The sequence below is a fragment of the Protopterus annectens genome, chromosome 8.part0 (genome assembly GCF_019279795.1).
Source record: "Protopterus annectens isolate FY-2018-M chromosome 8.part0, PAN1.0, whole genome shotgun sequence".
NCBI lineage: Eukaryota > Metazoa > Chordata > Ceratodontiformes > Protopteridae > Protopterus > Protopterus annectens.
The window spans coordinates 659,040,615-659,052,681 of NC_056741.1; positions in this window are offsets into that span (position 1 = coordinate 659,040,615).

Genomic DNA, 12,067 nt, shown 5'->3' on the forward strand with positions numbered 1-12,067 from the left:
TTTTGAGAAATAAATGCTAAAAATTCTTGGGCTCAGCACCAAATCCTGAGGGACTCCAGTGATGACTGGACCTCTTGTGGAGGTAGCGTCTCCTATTTTGACTTCCTGTAGCCTAGCCATGAGCCAGCTGGCCATCGAGTAGGAGACAGGGGAATTTATTCTTAGTTTTGTAAGTTTGCCAACAATGTCTGAATGGAGAACAATATTAAATGCCATGGCCAGGTCAAGATAGGCAATATGCATTGTTTTGCCCAATGGGATAGCCATATCAACTGCATGACTTTTAATATTAGCTGCTCATGATTTGGTGTGTGTATTCCTTATCAGTCAATTTGTCAAATTAATTTTCTTTTAATCAGTTTCTAAGAGAGACTTACATCCTTCTTAACCACAACTGACTAGTTCTAAAAGAAGACAGGGTTAAGGTGTGATATTCCTTCTTTACAAATGGAATTAATGGGAAATGCAGTCTGCAGAAATATCTTGCAGTGATGTGTAGTATGAACTTAAGATCTGCTATATATTTCACACGAGTGTATAGTAACACAACAGCAATTATTTTTATGACAATCATTGCTGACTTTAGCATGGGAGAATAATAAGCTGAGAGAAAAGGTAGTGAGGATTCTTATATTGTGAAAATATCAACCATAAAATAAAGATACCCATAAGTTATAAATGTTAAGGAAAACATAGTTCAATTATGACTAGTGTAAATGGAAGCAAAAGTCATCTCAATTCTGCTTGTTTCATGTAAAATGTCATCATGATCATTATATCTAGTACAAGCATTCTTCTTTTCTTATTTAAGTTTGAGGTTACCCATTCCATCCTTTGTGAAGACTGTTAGCTTACATTTTGAAACTTGCATATAAACCAATTTTAAAAGATAAGTCTATATTTTACAATTGTAGGGCATTTTGTCAACTGATGTATGTATTTTACTTTATGAAAGGTACTCATGGACGATGATAAATTGAAAGATGATGTATCATCTCTAGTATTCATACAGTATGTCACAATAATTTGATTAAAGTATGTTAATCAATAATCTCAATAATCAGATACATTAATAAATTAATTACACTGCCAATGGTTCTGCATTATATAATATGGAGGGTCTGTTCATAATTTCATAACTTTGTATACTTTCTCAAAGGCTGTAGTATATTTTACTGTATCACTTAACCTCTCTTTCATTTACACAGTAATTGTGGTGTTTTATGTATATACTATATATATATATATATATATATATATATATATATATATATATTTTTTTTTTTATTTATTTTTTTTTTTGAATAAGTTAATATTTAAATGATATTTGGTTGATTCATAGAGTACATTACCCTTTCCAGAATGATCAGATATTGATGATAAATGGCATGTACTATGCACCACTGTGTGACCTGTAATAGCAAAGATGTAATTTTGTCACAAATTAATAAATGTGTACTGCAAGACTAACTTTAATAACCAAGATGATGTTTATGTCATACAGTTTATCAAGATTAGACTTAAGTGTCAGAGGTAAAGTCTATAGTTAAACTTTCTCCATGAAAGTATCTTAGAATATTAAAATGTTGCATCAAGCATATTTTCAGAAGGAAATACTTAGATCTTTAGTGTAATGGTCTAGCATAAGTCAAGATATGAAACAGGGCATCCATCATGTATTGAATGCCATTCAAAAAGTAGTTTTCTGTCAAATGTACTTTTACAGCCAAGCAAGCCTAGGAAACCATAGCAAGATTGCTTGTGACCTATGCTGTCTCATTCCCTAAAAAAATATTTTAATTTTGGTAAATCCTCATTCAATGTGCATGGATACACATGCTATGAACCTGTTTCACTCTCAATCAATCAAAGAAAGTTGTATTACTCCTGGAATTCCTGCTTCTTTTTAATAAAAGATCTTGTTTCACTAGTGAGGAGTTTGTAAAGTTTAAGTAAGCAAATGAAGCTTGCCATGCTGTTGTTGTTTACCTAAATCCTCATTTCTTCTAATGGCCTGATAAAGAAGGCTATACAAGCTCTGAATAAATGCAGCTTTGAATTCTGTTTCAAACAGATGGGTTAATTCACAGGCAAAATTCAATAAGAAGGCCTTTGGTGTAATGTCCTGTATCCATACACAAGGAATATCAGAATCAATACTGCTGGGCCCTTTGTTGTTTTAAATGGTACATAGAGAGAGAGAGAGTATGTTTATCTATATCTCTCTCTCTCTCTTTCTCTCTATCTCTCATGCTCTGTCTAGCCAGTTGTTTGAGTTCAGAAATGGGATAAAAGAGCAGGTTGGAACAATTAGATTGCATGTCTCATGGGGATAGTTGGATAGTTTGAGACTCCAACCTGCGGCCCGCGGGCCGCATGCGGCCCTCAGAGCTCTGCCATGCGGCCCTCTACCTCTAACTCCAACATCATTGTATGCATGTCCCAAAATACTTTTTTGTTGTGTTTTTTTGTGCCCATGACCTGTAACTCTAACATCGGTGTGCGCATGCACCAAAGCATCCTTCTAGTTTTGATTTTTTTGCTCCAGAGAAGGGTCTGTGTGTTCGCGCCATTATTTTGTGCCAAAGAATCAATGTGTGTGTTCTTGCTGAAGAGGGACTCATCTATGGATTTGTCGCCATTGCCTTTTAAAGAGACAGCACATAACCTGTGTTAATAGGTAAGTATGGTATGAGTGAGTGCATGCATGAAAGCAGAATGTTTGTGTGCATGAAAGTAGAAGTGTGTGTGTGTGTGTGTGTGTGTGTGTGTGTGTGTGTGTGTGTGTGTGTGTGTGTGTGTGTGGGTATGTGTGTGTGTGTTTATGTGTACATGACAGAGAGAGAGAGAGAGAGACACACATGCACAAAGAGGCTAACGTACAAACAAGTTAGTTCACAAATGCATCCTACATTAAAAGTACACTTTCATGAAATTGCAGCTTTCTTGACAGGGAAAGTGTTGTATTGAATATGAAATCATACCTCTCAACTGTATGGATTTTCGAAGAATGTCTGGATTTTTGCCTCATCTTCCAATTTGTGTCTTTTGCTTAGGAAATAAAAGTAGTCATCCAAGGTAATGCAGTCCCAGGAAGTAAGAATGAGACAGCAGCCTTGGGTTAATGGGTCAGCAGTGGATTGACTAATGTGGGACTGTAGCATATAAAGTTTATTGTTTTTTTTGACAAACAAAAAAATCACGCAGTACTGTCTTGTCATTGGTGGGTTCTAAGTAGTGATAGATTGGACAACAATAAGCATATCTTTGGTGGATCATCAATACTGGCAAATCAGGTGGGCACAATGTCATTTTTTTAATGTTTGGGGTTTTAGTGTGTATGTATGTGTTTGTGTTGGGAGTGCTGCAATAGTAGATGATTATTAAAGACAGAGACTTACAAACTATGGAGAATATGTTTCTTTGTTTCAAAACCTGATACTTGGGTACTAGGAATGCCAAAAATAGATTTTTTTAAGACATAGCTTCTTGCCATTTACAGTGGATGGATATTTAAATTTAATGGACAATGTTAGCAGTATGAGTGTGGTCCTGTAGGGATCTGGAGGATGCTAAGTCTACCACTGCCAATGTCTTGTAAAGTGACCTGGAAATGGATATTGGGATGTTACTGAAAAAATACAGCAAGTGGGCTGTGAAATGTGGTTTAATTAAAGAAAGTGCACTTGCAATTTACAGGCCATAATTTAATTTATTTCAGGTAGTCCAAATCCTGGTAGATTGTATACCATTAGACTTAATTAGGGAGAGGTGTCATTCTGTGGAAATAAGTAGACCTAGTTTCAGTGAAAGCTATGCGGTTGTTTGCAGGTAGGAAGTTGCAGGATGCGGAGCCATTGTGTTTTATTATTTTTAATGTATTTGTCATTTCAAAGTATGGTTTTCTTTGTTGCAAAAGAAAGCAGGATTGAATGAGCCATATAATGCTTAACTGACAATAATGGGATATAAACATTATACGCGATGTATAATGTTTGCAGCTACTTGTTTCAATGGTGTCTGTGATGCATAACTATTTTGGGGCCTGTGTCCCAATTTTATTTTTCGCTTTGTCCAGAATTCTTGCTCTAAGGTTGAGAGGTATGGTTCTATGCTAAATCAGAAGGTTGTATTTACCTTGGAAGACTTTTCAGCATAATTATGAGAAACAGAGCGTTTTTAATATCTATTCCAATATAAACTGCCATGTAACCTTGCAAATAACTTTCTTATTAAGCTACTTTAATTCTTTTGGAATTGACAGGTATGCTTCATTGGTTTGGATGTAAGCATAGTGTGCTGTGACTAATTTCTTGCAGTAGTCTGTGGTTTACTTATCACAATAACGTTTCTGTGTTTCTGTGTGTGTAATCAATTTAACAGTTTTAAAGATGTTTTCCAAAATTAAATAAATACATAATAAATAAAAAAAGTAATCTTTTCTTCACTTTGAGCTATTGACAAACTCTGGGAATTTTTTTATTTTTTTCAAAAGCGATGGTCAGCATTACAGCTTAGTAAACGGTCAGTCTGTGAATAACTTCTGCACAAATTAAAATGTCTGAATGTCAAATGGCTTTAGATTGGAGAGAAGTTATATGTTTACTCCAGTATGTAGTATGATCTTAGAGAGTTTATAGATTTCTTATTGATTTAATTTTTGCCGAGCAGTTGTTTGTTGATTTATTGATGGCCCTTTTGGTGGTGGGAAATTACATGGATGAATCCATCTCTATTATGATTTTTTTTTCAGATATTTTGACTTCCAGACAATTTCAATCAGTGAGACTGTGTCATGTGATTACCGAGGTTGCCTATTTTATAAGTAGGGGCCTCTTCGTGTGTGTGTGTGTGTGTGTGTGTGTGTGTGTGTGTGTGTGTGTGTGTGTGTGTGTGAGAGAGAGATTTAATATGTATACTGAATATATTTTTGCAAATGGAATTCTTAGTTAAATAGGCCCTCTTCTTAGACAAGTAGACTTGAGTAACCAATATTAGATCTTAGCCATAGAGCTGGGAAATTTAGTATGTGGATTTTTCTTCCGGTTTGATGAAGGCTATGCTACTTACTTAAGGAGTACATTCATGTATATCCATCCAGTTGTAGTGTTGCTGAACTACATTGTTTGATAATGAGAGGAGATTTTTACAGAAGTTGAAAGTTTCTGTGTCAAGAACCTGTCCATACAAAGTGGCTTGTTTGTTGCAGTGAAGGCTGTGGTCTTTGTAGTGAGTGTTTTAAATATAACCAGTATTTGAGGTGGATAAAGTCCATTAAGGCAGGATCTTTCTTAGCCTGGGAGCGTGCTGAAAGATGCTCTGTTGCGGAAGATTTTAAGACGTTTTCATGGACGATGATAAATTGAAAGATGATGTATCATCTCTAGTATTCATACAGTATGTCACAATAATTTGATTAAAGTATGTTAATCAATAATCTCAATAATCAGATACATTAATAAATTAATTACATTGCCAATGGTTCTGCATTATATAATATGGAGGGTCTGTTCATAATTTCATAACTTTGTATACTTTCTCAAAGGCTGTAGTATATTTTACTGTATCCCTTAACCTCTCTTTCAATTACACAGTAATTGTGGTGTTTTATGTATATACTATATATATATATATATATATATATATATATATATATATATATAAAACAAATACAGCCCCAAAAGAGCTGAAACAGTCCCAGTTGAGATAATCACACACTGGCACACTTTAGCGTTGAGAAATAAAATTCCTTCTTTAATACGAACTGTTAAAACTGAACAACTTCACAAAACAGGTTAAGCGCTTTCATCTACACCCGTAGATTTCTTCAGAACCATTTGAAAGTGCTTAATTACATATTATATAGTCTCCTTTGTCCAATAGCATCATCACATTAATTAATTAAAAACAATTGATGACTAACCATGAAAAACTACTTAAAGTGCACAGTGCTAAATTCCCTCATTACTAATACTTCCCTCTTGTAACTTATTTTAAAAATAAATGTATATGTCAGTGTTAATTTAAATAGAACTATATTCATATTCACATATCATATATTACATTACATTATAATATGTTTTAAAATTGACTGTTAAAAACTGCACGAAAGCTAAAAACTGTAAAAAAACTTCAGAGTAAATGGCTACTTTGGCATCACATTTTTATAAGCACCATAATGAGAAATATATCCTGGACAACACCTTACTTTTTGTCCAACATGGGTTTTATGGATATAGTATCATTAAGCCCTGGGCTTTCTGATGCATTCAATTTTACTTGCCAACGTGTCTCCTTTTCCATTAGTTTTTTCTTTATATTCCCACCCCTTGGATTGACTAGAATATGTTCTAGTATACCAAACTCGAACATCTTACATTCATTATGTGCTTCACAATGTCTCCATAATGCATTATTTCCATCATGTTTTTTTATCTTATAACAATGCTCATAAATTCTGTTTCTCAAACAACGTGTGGTCATTCCTACGTAATAACTTGGGCATGTTTGACACTTGGCTAAATATATAACATTTCTTGTTCTACAATTCCCCTTACAAAAGGTGATATTTGTCTTGTGAATATTATCCAAAATTATACTTGTTTTTCCTGTAATAAATCTGCACTGATTACATCTGCCACATTTAGTTGTGCCATGCTCACTTTTGGTAATGCCATTCATCCTATTTAACCTAGATTTTAAGTTGAGGCCATTTCTATAAACAAATGTGGGTTTCCTTCCTGCTATATTATATATATTGTCATCAGTTTCTAATATATTCCAGTTCTTTTCAATTACATCCCTAATTTTACCAACCTGTGGGGCATATTGTATAACACACGCTCTTCTAAACTCTTGAGTAACTGTGTCTGAAAAATCACTATGAACCATTTTATTTCCCAGTATAGGCTTATATATTTTTCCCCATTCCTGAGTGACATAATTTACCACATCCACTATCATCCCCTTCGGATAACCCCTTTCTTTAAACATCATAGCTATCTTATTTAGTTCTTCTACCATATCTTGATAGTTAGATGTCATTCTTGCTGCTCGTATACATTGTCCCTTGATGATGCTTTTTTTCTGGTGTACTGGGTGACAGCTATTGAACTCTAAATATGTCATCCAAAAACCTCCTATAAAATAGCAAATGCTGGTTCCAAGGGGGTGTAAATACATATTCGTGTTCCCATCTATGAAGAATGATGTTAGCATAGATGGTAGCACACGGTGCCCCCATTGCTACCCCTTTGAGCTGCTTGAACATTTCACCCTTAAAAAATACAATGTTGTTGTCCAACACTATACTCATAAACTCAACAATCAAATTAATTAGATTAGGAGTAAGATTAGTTTCCTTCATAAAGAATTCACCAAACCATTGCAACCCAGTATCATGAGGTATGCTAGGAAAAAGATCTTTTATGTCAATTGTTACCATCAGTAATTCTGCTTCAAAGTTGTTACAGGGAACCATACGTAAAAAGTCCCAAGAATCCCTACACACATAACTTAGCAAATGTGTGAACCTTTTTGCTACATGCTCAATGAATTTCGAAAATGGCTCTGTTATACCTCCACTACCTGCCACTATTGGTCTAAATGGCAAGGGGTCGAGTCCTTTGTGCGTTTTAGGGATCCCAAAAATTATGGGAGACCTGGGTTTCGGGACTAACAAAAAATTGAACAATTTCTCATTAATGGCCCCTTGCCATAAGTGGTCATTCAGAGAATACTTAATCTTAGACCAGAAGATATGCACTTCATTTCTAGAAACTGCCATGTACTGACTACTGTCCTGCAACATTTGATAGAGATAATCATCATAATTGTTCTCATACCCTTGGTTGTACCTTTCTCTTATTTGCACATTCACACTCTTTTGGTAAGTCCACCTTGTGATTTTCATTCATAAGCATGCATTTTTATCCAAGTTTGGACAATGCAACACGAGTTAAGTAAAAATTGTCCTGTATTTATTAAAAGAAAAGAAAAGGGTTTTCATTTTTCTAAAATTAAGTAGTTTTTAATATAATACATTTTTTAATGTTTACATGAAATATATTGTTGTTCAACAAGGGGTTTTAACTGTACATAATGTGGTTTGGTATATATTTGAGTATGAGTACACTTTTTTAGTAGGTAGCTCTTTAAACAGAAAGAATGGCATTGATCATTCTTTAATTAGTTTTTAATTGGTGTATAATTGTTTAATTCATGGCAAGTAGCTATTTAAGCTGATGTTCTGTAATGGTTTATGAACTTGAGAAAGCTAGGAACATCCTAGCGAAAGCGCTTGTGTTACGTGATTTTTGCATCTGTTTTTACAATAAAGATCAACTTGTGGACTATTGACAATTGTGGTGTCAGCTTCCAGGTCGTTCATTTGTTCATGGTTTAATACAAAACCAAAATGGCTACATTTGGAAAAGCTGCGCGATATTAAGTACCACTTAAACATGGTCAACACCTATTCTTGTTTGCGTGTTGTTAATGTCTGCTGAAACACAGTTGTGTGAGTTTGCTCAGTGCTCATCTCTCCTAAAATGGTGTACGCAATGCTAAGCAACACACCACTTTTTTAAAATTTACAGTATGACATGTAAGGGTGGGAATGCAGCCTATATTAAGGCCAATAGATGGGAATTATACACCATTCATTGGAGTCCTTAGTCACCTGTTGATATTCCTGGTGATGTTGGAGAGGGAATGTGCTTTCAGGCACAGAGGTGGGGTGTACAACAGTCCAGAGTATTTGTTGGACTCTAGTGAACAACTATGAAATCTGGCTGCTGCAGGGCAATTACCAGGGCTCAGAATGTAAGGCTGAAGCCTGGGATTGGTTAGCTAGTTATCTTACAGTGCTACTGGTATCCCCCACACTGGTGAACAGTGTTGTCACCACTATGATGACCTGAAGAAGAGGAAGAGGGGAACCTTGGACTCTTGGGTCCAAGATGCACAGGCCAGGCTGACCCCACAGATATGTAAGTATGTTTGCTACTACTTTACTAATATGCAAGGTGAATCCATGCAAAACTAGTATGCATAATGGTTGCTTCTCTTTCAACAGCTGCAGCTGAATGGGCTTGCAATGTCCAGTCTCATAAATGGCACCTGGCCAGGATTAGGTCTGTGTGTAGTCAATAGGGAAAAATGCCTGATAAATGTAGTGTAATACCCACAGTAAGGTTCAGGCCTGTCTTCTGGCCATTTTGAGTCAAATAATGCTCTCTATTCCTCCCACTCCATTAATAAAGTAGATGGCTCATGTTCTGGGCAAATATTCTTGTGTATAATTGACAGATTCTAAGGAACAATAACAATAAAATTTAAAGCAGGATTCTGCTTTGATAAGTAATGTGTGAAAATAACTGCAGTGGGGCTGTATTCACTGCAAGTGTATTCTAATCTGACACCAGTCAACTGTAAAAAGGAAATGAATAAAGAATGCAGAGATAATTGTCAGAGAAATGAAGTGCACTGCCCAAAGTAAGGTTCAGGTCTGTCTTCTGGCCAGTTTGACTCAAATAATGCTCTCTATTCCTCCCATTGCAGGAACAAAGTATATGGGTAAGGCAGCTCATTTTCTGGGCAGACATCCATGTGTATAAGTGACAGATTCTAAAGAACAATAACAATAAAGTTTAAAGCAGATTGTGCTTTGATAAGCAATGTGTTCAAATATCTGCAGTAGGGCTGTATTCACTGCATGTGTGTTCTACTCTGTAAAATAAAGTGCACATGTCCCCTGGAGTAACAGCGTGTGAGTTTTGCGCACCATGTCAGACAACTAAGACATGACTGGCAGTCTAGTCTACTTAACGTACATGAACATACTTCTCAATTGTCATGATTTTTCAGAATGTAATGACAACTGCTCCATCTGTCTGGTCCTTGATTAGCAGATAAATAATTACCTGGAATGCAATTTATTTGCAAATCCATTTACAGATCACCTTGGCAGTAATGTATGAGCACAGTATTTGAAACGGTTGCCTGTAGTTGTGTACCTGTATTTGTTAGCGCTTGGCCCTTACTGTCCCATGCTAACAGGTTGAGAGGTATATACATGCAACATCATTTATACAAGAAATGGAGTCACTGTATTCACACTGCACACCTGTAGATGTATGTGTTAGTAGTCTGTGTAGTAATATCATCTGCAAGGTCACTAATTGTATGTTTTTCTCTCTCCTCCCACCTCTTATCTTCTTTAATTTATTAATGTTATTTATTATTATGATTTGATATGAATATATTCTGTGAAACTAACTGTTATATTGGCCTGAAGGGTTATTTCATACTGGTTTGCTGTTAACATACTTACTGTTATGTTATTTATTGTTGTGTCCCACATAATATACCTTAATATATATTTTGTTTAATCAATATTATGTTCCATTATGTTAATGCTAAAATATGTTTGGGGATTACTTATCTTACCTTATGTTTACATTTAATTTACTACAGAGTGACAAGGTAGGCCAATTCCAGGTGATCTAGCTACCTTGGCTCCCCCGGCAATGGCACCAGGGCCCGGCATGTCTCGGCTGTAGCTTGGTGGTGTCGCCTTTGCTGTCTCTGCACTACCTGTAGCATAGGGTAGTTCTACCTCACAGGTGGAGGCAGTGATTTTGTCACCCATGATGAAATACCAGGTATGGTGTGCAGGTTGCCCAATCAAACTGTCGGTCACCTGTGCCAGATGGAGAGCATGTTCACCATCTTGGTGGGGCAGCATCTCCCTGGATACCAGCCTCCAACTCTGCTACCACAGAGGTAGTGAAGGAGCAGTGCTGACGGTCCCATGGGTTAAGGACTTGAGATGCACTGCAACCAAGTGGATGCTCCTGGGACTCAGATTCCAGAACTCCTTCCCCATCCAAGGTGTTCACCCCCTTCTTGTGTCACACACCAACCCTCTCTGTTGTCTTGTCTGTCTGTTTTGTCTGTCTGCAAAAGCTTCCTCACCTTCCCAGCTTACCTCCCCCACACATACCTATGTCCCTTCCTGAGGAAGAATGTTGAACATTCTGCTCTCACCTTACCAAAAAAAAAAAAAATAATGGGCACCTGTCACCAAAAAAATATTGTCCCATACATAGCTCTCTATTTCACATACATTTCCACTGGATACACATAATTTGGTCCAATTGGTTTGACAATGCAGTTAGGTTGTCTTCACCCATCTCTGGGGTGACAGTCCAAATTCAGCTAAAAGATCTGATAAAATGCACTGTTGTTGCTGATGAAGAAATAGATAGCTATGTTTCTTTCCTACACCCATCCTGCACACCCCTACCTGCCTTTGATTGTTTTTTCTCCTGCTTGCACCAGTTTTCACCACTGTCCTATCTCCCCATTTTTTTCATTAAAGATTTTTTGCATGATACTGCACAGTGCACCACATCGCTTAACTATGCTAAATTGCACTATACTGATATATGCTCTTAGAACATTATTAATCCCATTCAAAATGTACACCTACATCCCATTTCGAACCCATGGCCATTGCACCCGCAGAGCAATGGATCATTCTGCCAAGTCACATAGTTGCTAAGAAAAGCATGTGTTTTAAGTAAAACATAATAATGCTGTAGTTCCCCTAATAAGCGTGTTTAAATGGTGATGAGCATCACTCCTCACCGCGCAAATCAGCTAAATGTTTCATACAAAAATAGTACTGTAATTAGCACTCTAGTACACAAATACATCACTATAAAGATAAACACATAAACTTAGATGTAACTGAGGTATCTGATAGCTGGTAGTCCTGCAGTTATTTCTACAACATGTAAGAACACACTTGATAAAACATTAATTGAAAAGAGGATGTTAAATGGGACTCTGTTATACAAATGCAGCACTATAAAGCCATATACATTCTAATAGATGTACATGCGGTATTTAACAGCAAATAACTGCGGAATGATAAGTACAACATATAGGAATTCAAGTGTGACACCAGTGACTCTGTAACTCAGTCTGTAAAATGCATTGAGCAAATAATTTTTTGGTACACATGGCCTTGGGTTCAAGTACAAGTGCATCTACCAATGAA